Here is a 14,514-nt window from a genome sequence, read left to right as displayed (position 1 = left end):
TACAGTGTGGTCAAGGAGACAGGGGAATCTAGGAATCACAAAATAGATGTTATGTACCAGATGATAACTGTGAAGAAGGCAGCAGGATGAGACAACTGCAGGGGGACAGGAAGTACCAGTCAAGGTGGGGACAGCAGGAGTTGGGGGTGGGGGGCTTGCTTACCAGGCAGAGAACAGCTGTAGCCTGTGAAAAGGTCCTGCAGAGAGGGGGTGGGAGCACAAGAAGCCTGTGCGGAGAGAGAGCAGGAAAGCAAGGGGCAGCATGGCTGGAGACGGGGCTGGGAAGGTCTGTGTGGCAGGTGTGGGCTGGAGGGAAGATGGGGAGCTCCAGGGCAGTGCTGGAACACGGTAAGGCTCAACCAGTGAAGAACACAAGGAAGGAAGGAAGTGAAGGACGCAGAGGAAGAAGATTGCCTGGAGGTGCTGATGTTTGAGTGGAGACTTGGAGATTAACAGGAGCTTTCTGGGCAGAGGAATTGGCCTGGGCAGAGGCCAAGAAGTATGAAAGAATATGGCTTGGCATGGCCCACCAGCACCTTCATGGATGCTGCCAGATCGGTAAAGGTCCTTGGGCGATCTGGGGGTTTACAGAATGGGAGCCCCACCAGATAACAGCATTCCTTTGCAGTTCAACTATCACCCCCATAACTGATTTCACTGAGCGGGGCCTTGGAGTAACACTGAGGGTCTCCAGAGACAGACAAGAGCTCCTGCACAGCTCACGTCACATCCATGATATAGACGTCAGCAAGGGTGCCAACCACAGCACCAGCCCGTGTGCTCCCAGCCTCAGAGTAAGTAAAATCAGATCTCACTTGCTTAAGTTGTGTTTGTATAGGTATTTTTTTAGGTTCACTTTTTAAAATGTACTTACATATATATTGCAAGCTGCTTTAAATCTCTTTATTTGAAGGAGATAAACAAGACAGAAATAAATTCAATTCCAGTCTCAAAGCCTGTAGGACCACTGGTACCAAACTTTACTATACATCAAAATCATGGAGAACTTTTAAGAATTCAGATTCCTAGACTCAATCCCAGACTTGCAGTATCAGTATCCAGGAGGCAGATCTCAGAAATCTGTGTTACCAATGAGTTAATGCTCAAGCATTAAGCCAGGCAATTCTTATGCACTAAACTCATAATGAAGTACCTGGCATCTGGGCACTGCTTTGCTGGGCAATGCTTCAGCCTGAGGACAAAGCAGAATATTTACTGGAATCAAGTGAGTGGTGCCAAACACAAGAACTCATCCTGTCTTGCTTATATCAGGCATGAGGTTGATGTCCAAATCCTTGTATTGATCTTGCATTCATCAAGAAATTAATGTGACAACTCTTCCAGGATTAATGGACAGCATAGCATTCCTGCCATAGCCCATGTGGGTTAGTCACAGATGATAATTCCTGATAAAGTTACATTTAAAAAAATTATAACAACACGAAGATACTCAACTCCTGAGAGGTGGTCAGCAGGTACCCTAAATGGGAGAAATCACCATGGGAGGATTACATGTAAGAGGGATTCTAAAAAGGACTTTAAAATAAGAATGCCTGCAATAGTCACATATATTCTATAAATAAAAAATATAGTAACTGATATAAGACTTCAATGGGCAGGTTAAATGGTAGACCGGACACAGATAAAGAGAGATGTTTGTGGACTGGAAGACAGATCTGAAGTAATTACTTAGGATTCAGCCCAGAGAGATAAGAGGTGAAGGATCAGGGGAGGTCATTCTATACTGAGTGGTTAGAAATGGTCTTTCTGAGGAGGTGATATTTGAATTAAGACCCAAATGAGAGGGAAAATCCAACCATGGAAAGAAATGCGTGCCAAATGTCCTAGGCAGAAGGGACAGACGTGTGAAAGGCTTAAGGTAGGAACAGGCTTGGCAGGGACAGGTTGGCATATTTGAAGAACAGAAAGCAGGCCACGTGAGGAGCCACTCTCTCTTCAGGGTCAATGACTTCAGCTCGGAAGGAGGTGGTTAGCAGGGGGTGTTCCAGCTGAGGATAAAGAGCTGACCACGCTCTCGGCCCCTCACCTGCCCATTCATTCTCTTTACTCATTGCCAAGCACCTATTATATGCCAGGCACTGTGTTCAAGGCTTTGTGGGATGTTGGAAGGAATACAACACAGGCATCCTTGTTCTCAAGGGCCTCACATCTGAGTGGGTGAAACAGTAAACCGTGATCCAGACAGAATGGCACACTGGCGTCACAGAATGACTGTGGCTGTGGAGAGTCAGAGAAAGTCAGAAAACACCTGGACATTCAGAACTGGCTTTCTCTGCTGGGTCTCCCTCTCTCCTCTGCACGGCCATTCCCCAGCCCAGGCTATGGGGGGGCCTGGCCGAGGCATCGGGACGTCTTGGAGGAAGTGGAGAGCTCACTGCACTGCAGATGGGGGACCTCAGAGGGGGCTCCGGTATCTGGAGGAACATTTAACCAGGGAACACTAAGCCTCCTTCCAGCCCTGGGATGCAGGGAGTCCATAAACCTTGGCAGGTATTCACATACCCACCCCGAGGTGGGGACCACTGGCTCCAGCCTCTCTTCCTGGTCCAGTGGGTGAAGGAAGCAAGCGTACAGCAGCTGACAGCGGAGATCCCCAGCAGGAAGACGACCACATGATGGGAAGGGGGAGCCCTTGGGTATCAGAAAATGAGGGCAAAAATGGGGACACTAGTCCGTGCCCTACTTAGTTCCAGACCTCTGTGAAGACAGGAGCCCCTTGATGAGAGAATGCACTCGTATGGGAGGGGCCGTTGTGGAAGTGACTGTCCTTGACACCATTCACTCGGCCTCTCGCATCACACAGCCTTCTGCGGGGATGTACAAAGGAGACGGGAAGGCCAGACTTGGGGACCACTGGGTCACTGCCCCATCTCTCACTCTGATGTGTAAACGAAAGCAATGCCAACCTGACCTACTCCACAGATTAAAAACACCTGGAAATCCAGAACTGGTATTCTCTGCTCCATCTTCCTCTCCTCTGCCTGCACCCCCCAGTCCAGGCCACCCCCACTGGGACAGCTTCCTAGACAGGCTCCCTGCTTCCAGGTGGCCCCACTCCAATTCACTCTCCATGCAGCCGCCAGAAATACTAGAAAGCTGAATACATCACTCCTTTGCTTCCATTCCCTGTCTTTTTCTGCTCTTGGGATAAAGCCAGGCTCCTTAGAAAGACTTCCAGGACCCTGTAACATCCAGCCCTGCCCACCTCTCTCATCATCCTTGAAATTCAAACCCTCCCACTTCCTGGGACAGCCCCATGGGCTCCTTACGCTCTGGGCACCATCCAAGGTTCTCCCTTCGGGCTCTTTCTCTTCTTGGTGTTTGGGGTTTAGGAGCTTCCATTCTGTCGACACTGCATCAGGAGCAGATGGGCCAGAAATAGTTTCCCTTTTCATGCGTCCCTCATCTGATGTGAGGTCCGGCTCAGTCCATGAAGCAGGTGTTGGGCTCCCCATGGCACACTAGACACTGGGCTGGGTGCTAGGGATTTGCACTAATGCAGTTTATTCCCCCAGGAGCTTGCTGGACAGAAGGGCCAGCAGACTCTGCAGAGCAACTGGGACCATGAGGAGGGGAGCCCGGGTAAATGGGGGTGAGGAGGGTTAAGTGGGAGTACCTGCCCCGGGACCCAGGGCTCCAGGTGGGAGGACCAGCAGGGGAGGAAGCTAATAATCCATGAGTTGCAGAGACAGCAACCCTGGACCACACCTACCCCACGTCAGCCACCGCCCTGGGCCCTTGACAGATGTTGCCACACAATCCTCATGACTTCCCATCATGCACGCTTAGCATTTTTCCCCATTTACAGAGGAGGACTGCAGTTAGAAAGAAATTACCGTAAGGTCCCAGGTAAGTGGTGCAGCTAGGATTTTACACAAGACCCAACAGACTCCAGGGCCCACAGAGAAACATGTGTGAATGCGCCCAAGGGGAGGAAAAACTGCTTCTGAAGGGTGGGTGCTGACACAGGACAGACTGAACCCGGATCAACCTAATGTGACTCCCATTGAATGCGGCCTGCTCCAACATATTTCCTCAGAGAGTATTCAGCATTTTCTTGCAGGTAAAGGGAATCAAATGCAAAATTCATGGTGTGTTGTTTTTTTTTTTCCCCCAAACAAAAGCCTTCAAAATTTAAACATCTACTCAGTCTGCTCCATCTGGCCACTAATTTGTATATTTTATATTTTAAATGCTGTTTGTGATCTGCAATATGCTATAAACAGGTTTGGTGTGAATCACGGTGTTTTAATTAGAATATTAGTTATTCTAAGAAGTTATCTAAAATGAATCTTCATGTAATTAGCTGAGGAAACAGATCCCCAGAGAGAAAGTGACCCCACAGTGATCACCCGGCTTGATAATGGCCAAGCTTGAAATGGCTTCCTAACCCTCCAGCCATTGCCCTCTCTGCCTCACCCCTGCCCACATTCCAGAACTCAGTTTCTCCCAGCACTGGGCAAGGGGGTTCAGGGGGATGTAAGATGAAGGCCTTGCCCTCAAACTGTCTATTTTTTTTACATTTGTCGGTGTCTCTATTGAACTTGGAAGTGGTACCATGTCCCTGTTTCTTTAACAGGTGTTTCCCCAGAGCTAGGCTCCTTTCTCTCTATGCCTTCTGAACTTGGGGGGTCTTCTGGCCCTTCTGAAAGCCAGAAGCCCCCCTCCATCAAGCATCTGGGATGGAATTTGTTCAAACTCTTCTTGGATACATATTCCCATGGGGAACTCACCATCTGTGCTGGTGAGCCACTGGACAGCTCTGACTGTTGGGAAATTCCAGTGTGTTTTTTCCAACACTGCCAAGTAATTCTCTAGTTCTCAGTGGACATTGACTGGGTGTCTGTAATTCCAAGCTGGAGGGGGTTCCAACTCTGGGTAAGTTCACTCTGGATTCGGTAAGACTGTAAAATGACAACAGAACACTGAGGGTAGGAAGGGCTTACACCAAGCCTTATTCTCATGGTGGCAAGTCAAGCGCTAGAATCCCATCTGCCTCCTTCCCTGCCTCTGCTCCAGCCTCTGCTTCAGGTGCTGCCTCCACTCTAGGCTCTGCTCTGGCCTCCAGCCTCTCCTCTCCAATTAGCCCTGAGTGGGGCTCTTTTTACAGCAATTCAGGCAAAAATGGCTTATCGCCAATGGGTATGCAAGCACACAGCTGTGCAGTAGGCTCAGTATTACATCATTGCATGGGCACAGTGGGTGAGAAGGTTAGGAGCAGGTGAGGATCCCGGCCATGGAACTTACAGTCTCCCTGCAATGTCCTACACTTTAGCTCTGCTCTGGCACTACCTGCCTGGAGATAGTATCAGACCCCACAGGTTCAGGGCTCAGTCCCACAGGATGTGGGGGCCAGCCACAAGTGCAGGTCATCACCTTGCTTCTGGCTATAAATTGGAGGTTCCCGTGACCCCCTCCCCAGGTTCGATTAATCTGATAGAAGGGCTCACAGAACTCTAAACATTTGCTTGCATTTACCAATTTACTATATAAAGGATAGAGATGAAGAAGTACACAGGGTGAGCATAGATGCTTCTTTCGCACGGGGTTTGGGGTGCACCACTTCCCAGCATGTGGATGCATCTGGTTCACCAACCCCAAGGCTCTCTGAACTCCATACTCTTGAGTTTTTATGGAAAGTTCATTTCATAGACATGATTGGTTAAATCTTTGGTCATTGGCAATTGCCCTGAACCTCCAGCTTCACTCCTCTCCCCAGGGGCTCTGGGCTTCGACTGCAAGTCCAGCCTTCTAGTCACAGGGTTGGTTAGGTTAACTAGCTTCAGTTCAAAAGTCATCTCATTAACACAACAAAAGACACCTTCATCACTCTCAACACTTAGGAAATTCCAAGGACTTTAGGAGTTAAGGGCCAGGAACAGTGGAGGAAAAAGAAATGATATTTATTAAAAATCACAATACCTCAGAAATTCATCACTGATGGAATTAAAATGAGACTTGCTAGAATGTGACCAAAGCTATGGCGAGCTCTGTCATGCATAGTTACAACCCCACGCTGGGTCCACTCGCAGAGAGGGGCCCCTTTTCAGAATCTCAGAACTGGGTCCAGGTGCCCCTGGCCACCTTGTGGTTTCCTCAGAAAGAAAGGAACACTTTCTTGTCCTGAAAACTGCCCTGTTTCACCTGCCCAGAGCAGCCTTGGCCAGGCTGTCTGCCACAGGGTGCAAAGATCAAGGGGTGACCCGCTGCCCTCAGGCCCTGGTGGGGCACAGGAAAGGGGAACCACTGGTGAGCTGGTAAATGTTAAGGGGGGAAAAATAAAAGGACCAGATTTTTTAGCATTTACCAGTTTGGGTGGTGTAAACATTCCCACCGTGGCAGGTTTCAAGCCACCAACGGCATATCAGTGAGGAGCTGGTAAGAGGTGCCCCCAGTTAGCTCGAGAGCCAGGGGGAGCCGGCTGCAGCACCCCATTGTGCTGTGTGCACGTGGGGAAAGCTGGCCCATAAGAGAGAGAGAGAGAGAAAGAAAGAAAGAGAGAGAGAGAGAGAGAGAGAGAGAGAGAGAGAAGAAAGGAAGGAAGGAAGGAAGGAAGGAAGGAAGGAAGGAAGGAAGGAAGGAAGGAAGGAAGGAAGGAAAGAAAGAAAGAAAGAAAGAAAGAAGGATACCAACTTTGCAGAAGTGATAGGAGAGAACTGTATGAACAGAATGCTTTTATAACTGCAGTAGATACAACTTTACCAATAAAAGAAATTGGGATCAGTGTTAAAGCATTTTAAGCAGCTTCACCAAATTACTTTTAAAGAATCATGCCTATCTTTTCATAAAGAGACATGATAACAAAGTGCGTTGGCTTCATAACTTAACTGCCTCTGTAATCTCGGGCATGTTACTTAATATGTCTCTTCGTTTCCCCATCTGTAAAATGACGGTGATAATACCCATCTCACAGGGCTTGTGTGAGGAAGGCACCACTCAGGGCCTAGCAAATGGCAGAGCTAGCAGCTGAGACGTGACAGATCATGGAGACCCCAAACTATGTAGCTCCTTGAGGAGAAGCCATATCCCCAGCTCCTTACACAATTCCCAGAGCCTGGCAGACATCCGATGATTATGCTTGAAATAAATTTTGAGTAAGGTAGTGGAGATGGGTGTGCCGCTGTGTGATGTGGAAAGAGTACACACCATGAGACAGGTGAAACTCCACTCAGTTTCCATGAGCTCCCTGATCATATGGGACCCAGAAAATGCAGATAAGGATGCAATGCTTTTCCCCCCAGAATGCCCTCATCTGTATTTCAATATCAAGATTCATTGTGGCCATTTTCACTTTCACTGTTTTTAACATTCCGGTCTAATTGATGGATTTGTTCATGAGTCGAGGCCCCTCTGAATCTCATTACACTGGGACTCCTGGGCTTATTGATCCTATTTAGAAATAAGGCAATAAATCGTCTACAGACATAATGACCGAGCCCACAGGCTGTCAAGGGAGAGGATGCAGAAAGCAGGGCTTTTTCCCACATTGTCTTTAGGTTTTACCACAAGTTTGAATTTCTGAAGGAGCAATAGGTATCAGTGGCTTTAAAAATGTTTGTTCCCTTTGAGATTACAGTAATTCCATTTCTGAGAATCAATCTCCAAGAAATAGCCACCTATAAAGACAAACATTTATATACATTATATATACATTATACATATTTTATATAATTATGTTATTTATTACAGGAAAAAAGGAAGCTATTCAATTGTTCAATAACAGGGTCAAGAACATTTCGTGTTATGTAACCATGGAGAGTGAGGTTTATGATGATTACCTAAGCATGAGGAAAATGCCTATGAGATTAGATGAAAAAGTCATGCATGAAATTGTGCATTGATTATGATTATGAATGTTGTAGGGAAACTTACCCATAACAATAATAAAGGACATGACCAAAACGTTTGTATTGATTTTGATTGCATGGTTTTTAATGTTTTCTTAACTTTTTTCTATTTTCTATTTTTTTGGTAATAAGGTTACATCACTTGTAATAATCTTCATAATTTGAATTTCTCAATAGGTATGTAAGAATGTTATGACCTCTCTTTCAAAGCCAGGGGACCTATAGGAAGGGACATGTACAATGGTACCTCTTACTTTTCACTTGTTAGCTATATTTAGAGAGTCTAATGTCCTTTTCCATAGTGTTAAAGTAATTTGAACTCACCCTCCCTTGGATGGAACCTTGAGCTGGTTTTACATGGCGGAGTCAGGAGCTTAATGGGGCCTGGGATTTGCTTTTGCACAGAAATGCAGGGAAATGCGGCTGTCCATTAGAGCCAAACTGGGGTGTAGGTGCCACAGGCTATTCCCCAGGAGGACAAATTCTCCTTTATTTCTCATGAGTATTAGTTTAGTCTCATTTGTCCAGTCACTGCCTTCATTCCATAAGCAGCTCAGAAAGGAGTTACTATAAATTCTAAGCCTGCAATATTATCCTCAGTTCACAGCATGGGCACTGAACTCCCTTCTCACCTACTTCCAGTCGACTCTCCTCGAAACCACAATCCAGGTAATAGCCGGGGTGATCGTGCCTGAGTGTAAATCTAGTCCTGACTCTCCTCCACCTGGCCTCTGGGGGCCCCCGTCGCCACCGCGGGCCCTCCTTCATCTTGCCGGCTGGCATCAGTTATTTCCTACCCTACCCACAAGCTCTAAGGTCCACTCATACCCAGTGCCCGCCATTCCCAGACACAGCATGCTCTTACACCGTGTGTGCTCATGCTACTAGGGAGACACCAGGTGTCGGCCAATCCAGGTATTCGCAATCCCTTTTTCCCTTGCCACCTCCCAGCCCGAGGTTGAAAAGATAGAAATTGTCTCTCAAATAGGAATGGCCATGGGACACATTTATGGGCAGATGTGGCCAATGGCCACAAAGCAAAGTCAGTTAGAGGCAGGCATCTGGGAAAGATTTCTCTTCCCTCCTCTTGGGACAAAGATGTGAAGCCTGAAGTTGCAGCAGCTCTCTTGTGACCATGAAGCAATAATCACCAAGAAGAAACCCCAATAAGCTGAGGACAGTGGATCTGAAGGGTAGAAAGCCACTGAGTAGTTGATGGTTATCACTGAGATGCCGGCCCAGCCTTGAGGCCTTGCAGCTGTCTCCTTGTTAAGCGAGATGAGGTAGCCTGTTGTGGCAGCTACATTTGTCTTTCTGGACTCACTCTTCCCTCACGTTAGAATATGTAAGTAAAGTGGTGAGTTCAGTGCCTGGAATATTCTGGAAACTCAGTCATGTTAGTTCCTTCTCCTATTTTTCCTGGGTGTTCCTTTTGGGCCATACTTACACACCTGTTGGCAATACATTATACCTAGAACTAAATATTTTACTGAGATACGCTAGGTTGTATATCTGTATGCACAACTTAACTGCCTGTGCTAGAAACCAGATTGAGGTGACTTAGGCAAAATGGGAGTTTTGGCAAGGACAGCTCCCATAGCTGAAGGGCAGGGTGAGCAGCTGTAGCCAGGAAGCTCTCACCACCTTTCTGTTTCTCCTTGGCTGCCACTTTTTTCTTTCTTACTTTGCACTGCCTTCCTTCTCTATGACAGGGACACTGCACGAAGTTACTATGAGGCTCATATCCAGAGAGACCATTCCAGTTTCAGAGTAAAAAATCCTAGAAGAATTTTGATTGGCCTGCTTGGGGCAGACGTCTGTCTGGCTGTGGGCCAATCAAACCTGGGCTTGAGGTGGGCGCAAGGTGGCCTGAGCTCGTGTGGAACAACTTACTGCAGCTGAGGACAGAGTCAGGCTTGGGGGACGTGGCACGGTGCCCTAAATAGGTCTGCCACACAGGCCAAGGAGGATGGCATTCCAGAGCTGCCTTTTTTCTTAGAAGGGCCCCTGCCTAGGTTCAGAATTCGCGGACCTAAATAAGAACTTGGCCAAACAAAAGTAGACCGAGGATTTCCAGACCACCTATATTGTGTCTGCTCTACCAGATGTCCTCATTGTTTTTGCAGGGTAATTCACTGATCCTATGATTGTTGTATTCTCATCCCCAAGTTATAGATGAGAAAACTGAGATGTCAAGTCACCTGCCCAAAGTCACCCAGCTGGAAAGTGAGCAAAACCAACATTTGAATCCAGGTCTGCCTCGCTCCCAGGCTCAGACTCCCACAGAGCACCTCACGTCCCCAGAAAGCCTCAGCCCAAAGGGAAGGCTGAGTGAGAGCCAGTCCCTGAGAGAAGGTGGCTTCGTTCATACCGTCCTGCTCAGGCAGCCAAGTATTGCAAAAGCTAGACATTTTTAACATTGCCTTAAGGTAGAATAAAACATGCAGGAAAGCATAGCCAAAAAATATCAGGGATCTTTCAAAAAAAGAATAACAACCTTGGGCCGGTAATGCAGGCAAGTGGAGGGTTTTGGTTCCTCTGTTTCCGCTGAGGTCTACCACGTGTCTGCTCCTTGGGCCCTGAGGCACATGCCCAACCCCAGGGGGGGCATTTCATTTTTGAGCACAGGTCTCCGTCCGCCCAGGTTGTCTGGAGACGTCTGTAAATCACTGCAGGCCACGCAGAGACCCAGGGTGAGTGGCACGATCAGCTCAGAGTATAGCGAGATACGGCCGGCCATTCATCAGAGAGCCCAGGGCCCAACCGACACAAATGATCACTAAGAAAAATGATTCCAGGGCCTGAAGGGTGAGGCGCATAATGAAAGGGCAACATTTGGGAAGGAAACCACACTGTCGCTTCTGTCATCATGAAGGTCCAGGCAGCAGCACCCAGACACAGGAGACCCCAAACACTCAACAGCAAGGAGCAAAACCGGAGAGGCTTCCTGGCACGAGCCCTCCCCTGCAGCAGAGGGGAGCAGCCCTGGCTAGTTACTGTGCAGGAGGAAGAGTGGTTGGCTGTGGGTTAGAATCCCTCTTTGTGTATCATGTGAAAATTCAGGTGAAGCAACATGGGTGGGCCCTGAGACACAGCACTGTCCAATCAAGCTCCTTCTTTCCCCAACCATCACCTGCAGCCCCCGTTCTCCCTGAACAGGATGATTTTGTCAGTTGGCCTTTTTAGCTCCTTGGTGACACTCACAGTACCCTGGGGCTCCCTAACCGGTTCTTCCCTTCCTCACAACCATTCATGACCCTGCGCAGCTGCCCTGAAAAACCCCAGGACAGATCACACCCCTGCTTTAAAAGTCCCCAGTGGCGTCCTATTGCACTTCCTAACGCAAAGACCCGCCTTGGCCCACAGGGCCCCCAACGACCAGCTCACATCCACGTCCCTGGCCACATCCCTCCCAGCACCCGCCCCTGTGCTTACTGCCAGGCAGGGACCCAGGCCTCCGCGCGGGCCCTTGAGTAGCCAGGTTCTCTCCTGCCTCGAAGACCTGTGTGTGCTGCTTGCTCTGCGGGAATGCTGCCGCCACAGCACCCAGAGCGTCTCTGCCCCTCCTTCAGACCTCAGCTCAGATGTCACTTCCTCTGGATGTTTCCCCATCCAGCATCCCTGTCATACCTCACGGCAATTACAATAATGGAAATAGATTGATTTCTTATGTAAGCATTTATGTACCAGCTAAGCCTGCGGTGAGTTCCGTGTGGACATGATGGCTGTGCGCCTCAGTTACGGCTGGAGCCGCTACACTGAGCCCAGCACCTGCACGTAGGAAGCACACGATAAATATTGCTAAATAATGAATGCCACTTATCCTGGACAGATGAGATGTCACCCTGGGTTAAGAGCCTTTCAAACGAGTTCTCTTTTCTTCATTCAGCTTTGAGTTTTAATGTTTAACCATCTTTCTTTTAAGAGAAACACCCAACCAAGGACAAAAGAAAGAACGCTGCAACCTTTCCCTGACAATTAGCGTCAGCGGGCATCTCTCCTCTCAGGGGTGGCAGTCATGATCGCGCACCAACCGCAGGCATCACGGTGAGCTATGCCGGCTTTGGCTTGGGTGACTCCCCCGCCACTGCCCTGGAGGTGGCCCTGCCTCGCCTCCCATTTCAGAGGATGAAGTGGAATCATGGCGCTGAGCACCTCAGTCGCCCATCTCGAAAGCGGTTAGCTAGCGTTCAAATCTTGGTAGCTCTGCTTCCAACTGGCTCACAGCCCCCGCTTTGGAAAGAAAAATACTAAGAACCCAATCTCTTCCCACGGCAAAGCCTTTGCGCATGGCTCAGGCGGCTGCAGTTCATCTGTAACGACCTAGGGCCCTGCTCTGTGCTGGCCCCTGTGGACTGTGCCTGGCCCCCACTCGCCCTGTCATTCAGAAGAAAGTGTCCAGGAGAAATCAAATCGCATCTCAGCAGGTGGCTGGTAAAACAGCTGTCGCTGCTTCCAGCACTCAAAGGCACAACAGCTCCCGTGGCCCTTCCGCATTGAATATGGTTCCTTTGCAAGCGGCTCCTAGAGCTTCCCAGCGACCCAGGAGGCCCCACATCAGCAGAGGGTGCTTGGGCCAGGCTTCATGTCAAAATGTCCTGGGAATCTTTCAAAAGTGATAAGCCCCAGCTCCCCAGACCTAGTGGACACAATCTCTGGGCCTGGGACCCAAGGCATCAAGCTCCCCTGGGGTTTCCAAGCTCCCCTGGGGTCCTGATGTGCAGCCAGGGCTGAGAGCCGCTGGTCCAGAGCACGGCACAGGCCTCCCGATGTGGATGGAGGAACAGAGACTGGAGATGCCAAGGACTTGCTCAAAGTCCATGAGGCTTGGCAGTTTTCAAAGCGAATTTGCTGTTCAGCTCCTAGTCAGGATGGACCTTAGTCTTTCCCCCAGATGAGGACATCGGTGAGGGCAGGGCGGGGCTGACATCACATCTCAGGACTCCCCTTCCATGTTCAGGGTCCCTCGGTTGTGCCATTTCCAGAGCTGGGTGTGCCGTCCCTGACTCTGAGGCCTGTTTTCAGTTCAGAGGAAGCCCCAGGTTGGAGAACTGGCAGATCCAGTGCCAGTTTCCATGGATACTGAAGTTCAGGAAGGTTCTGGAAGTCTGGATGTGCTAAGTCAGGGTGACACATCAAGTCTGCTTCACTCATTCCTTATAAGCAGTGGACTGAGGCAGGAGCAGGTGGGGCTGGTATGGGGGTCCTGCCCCTTTTTAAGGGGACTCATCTGCCTCGGTGCCTCACACAGCCCTACTGAGCCCCTGCAAGGAGGCTGGGTTGAGGACGCCCCCAGAAGGCTCCCTGGAAGGCAGAAGAGTGAATGGAAAGGACCATCATTCTGTTCCCAGAGCCTCCTTTCTAATGCCACCACCCTGATGGGGTCACGTTGTGAAACGCAGCTGGGTCAGCCCTCACCACGCTGAGTGGGAGTGCCTTCTGCAGGGCTTGCTGCTGGGAGCGTGACACAGGTTGGTGCCAGCAGGCTCGGGAAGGGCCACACCAGGTGAAACTGCTGCTGGAAGGGAGGTGGGTGGAAAAGGAAATGCTCACTCACTGAGCTGCTACAAAGCACAAAGTGTAAGATGCTTTACCTGAATCAATCCTGGATTCAGGATTTCCTAAGATACATTCATGATATTTTTATTGCATAGCAGTTAGGAGCTCAGGCTCTGGAATCAGACTTTCGGGGTTCAAATCCTACCTCCGCCACTCACTAGCTGCGTGACGTTGGGCAAGTTAATTAAACTCTCTGTTTCCACATTTATAAAGTGGTATCTGCTTCACACAGTTGTCATGGTTAAGTGACTTTATGTGTGCTAAGTGTTTAAAACAAAGCCTAGAACATTATAAGCACTTACTACATGTTGTTGTCTCAGTCCATTTGAACTATTAAAACAAAGCACCTTGGACGGGTGGCATGTAAGGCAACAGAAGCAAAAGTAAACAAGTGGGACCACATCAGACTAGAAAGCTTCTGCACAGCAAAGGGAGCCATCAACAAAATGAGAAGGCAACCTACCAAGTGGGAGAAAATATTTGCAAATCATGTATCTGATAAGGGGCTAATAGCCAAAATATATCGAGAACTCATACAACTCAGTAGGAAAAAAGAAAACAATACAATTAAAAAATGGGCAGAAAATCTGGATAAACATTTTTGTAGGGAAGACATACCAGCAGGCCCATGAATAGATGCTCAGCATCAGTAACCATCAGGGAAATGCACGTCAAAGCCACAGTGAGATCTCCCCTCCCACCAGTCAGAAGGGCTAGTACCAAAAAGACAAGAGATAACAAGTGTTGATGAGGATGTGGAGAAAAGGGAGGCCTTGTGCACTGTTGATGGCAGTGTAAATTGGTGCAGCCACTGTGGAAAATAGTATGGAGGTTCCTCAAAAATTGAAAACAAATAACCATACTACCCAGCAATTCTACTTCTGAGCATTTAACAAAGAAAATGAAAACATTAACTGGAGAAGACACATGCACCCCTATATTCACTGCAGCACTATTTACCATAGCCAAGACATGGAAACAGCCCAAGCGTCCATCCATGGATGAATGGATAAAGATACGGCATATATATCACACACACACAATGGAATATTAATTAAGCCATAAAAAGGAAGGAAATCTTGCTGTA

The 14,514-nt window shown here is 48.6% G+C and overlaps 2 protein-coding genes across 2 annotated transcripts in view; one reads left to right on the top strand and one right to left on the bottom strand.

Moving 5' to 3' along the window:
* Window positions 1-14,514, bottom strand: part of C5H4orf50 (chromosome 5 C4orf50 homolog) — a 105,383-nt gene that overhangs the window by 3,864 nt on the left and 87,005 nt on the right.
* Window positions 1-14,514, top strand: part of EVC (EvC ciliary complex subunit 1) — a 209,692-nt gene that overhangs the window by 150,502 nt on the left and 44,676 nt on the right. The gene's annotated exons all lie outside the window — the stretch shown is intronic.

Source organism: Manis pentadactyla, chromosome 5 (genome assembly GCF_030020395.1).
Source record: "Manis pentadactyla isolate mManPen7 chromosome 5, mManPen7.hap1, whole genome shotgun sequence".
In the NCBI taxonomy this organism is placed as follows: Eukaryota; Metazoa; Chordata; class Mammalia; order Pholidota; family Manidae; genus Manis; species Manis pentadactyla.
This window is presented reverse-complemented; position numbering and strand designations above follow the sequence as displayed.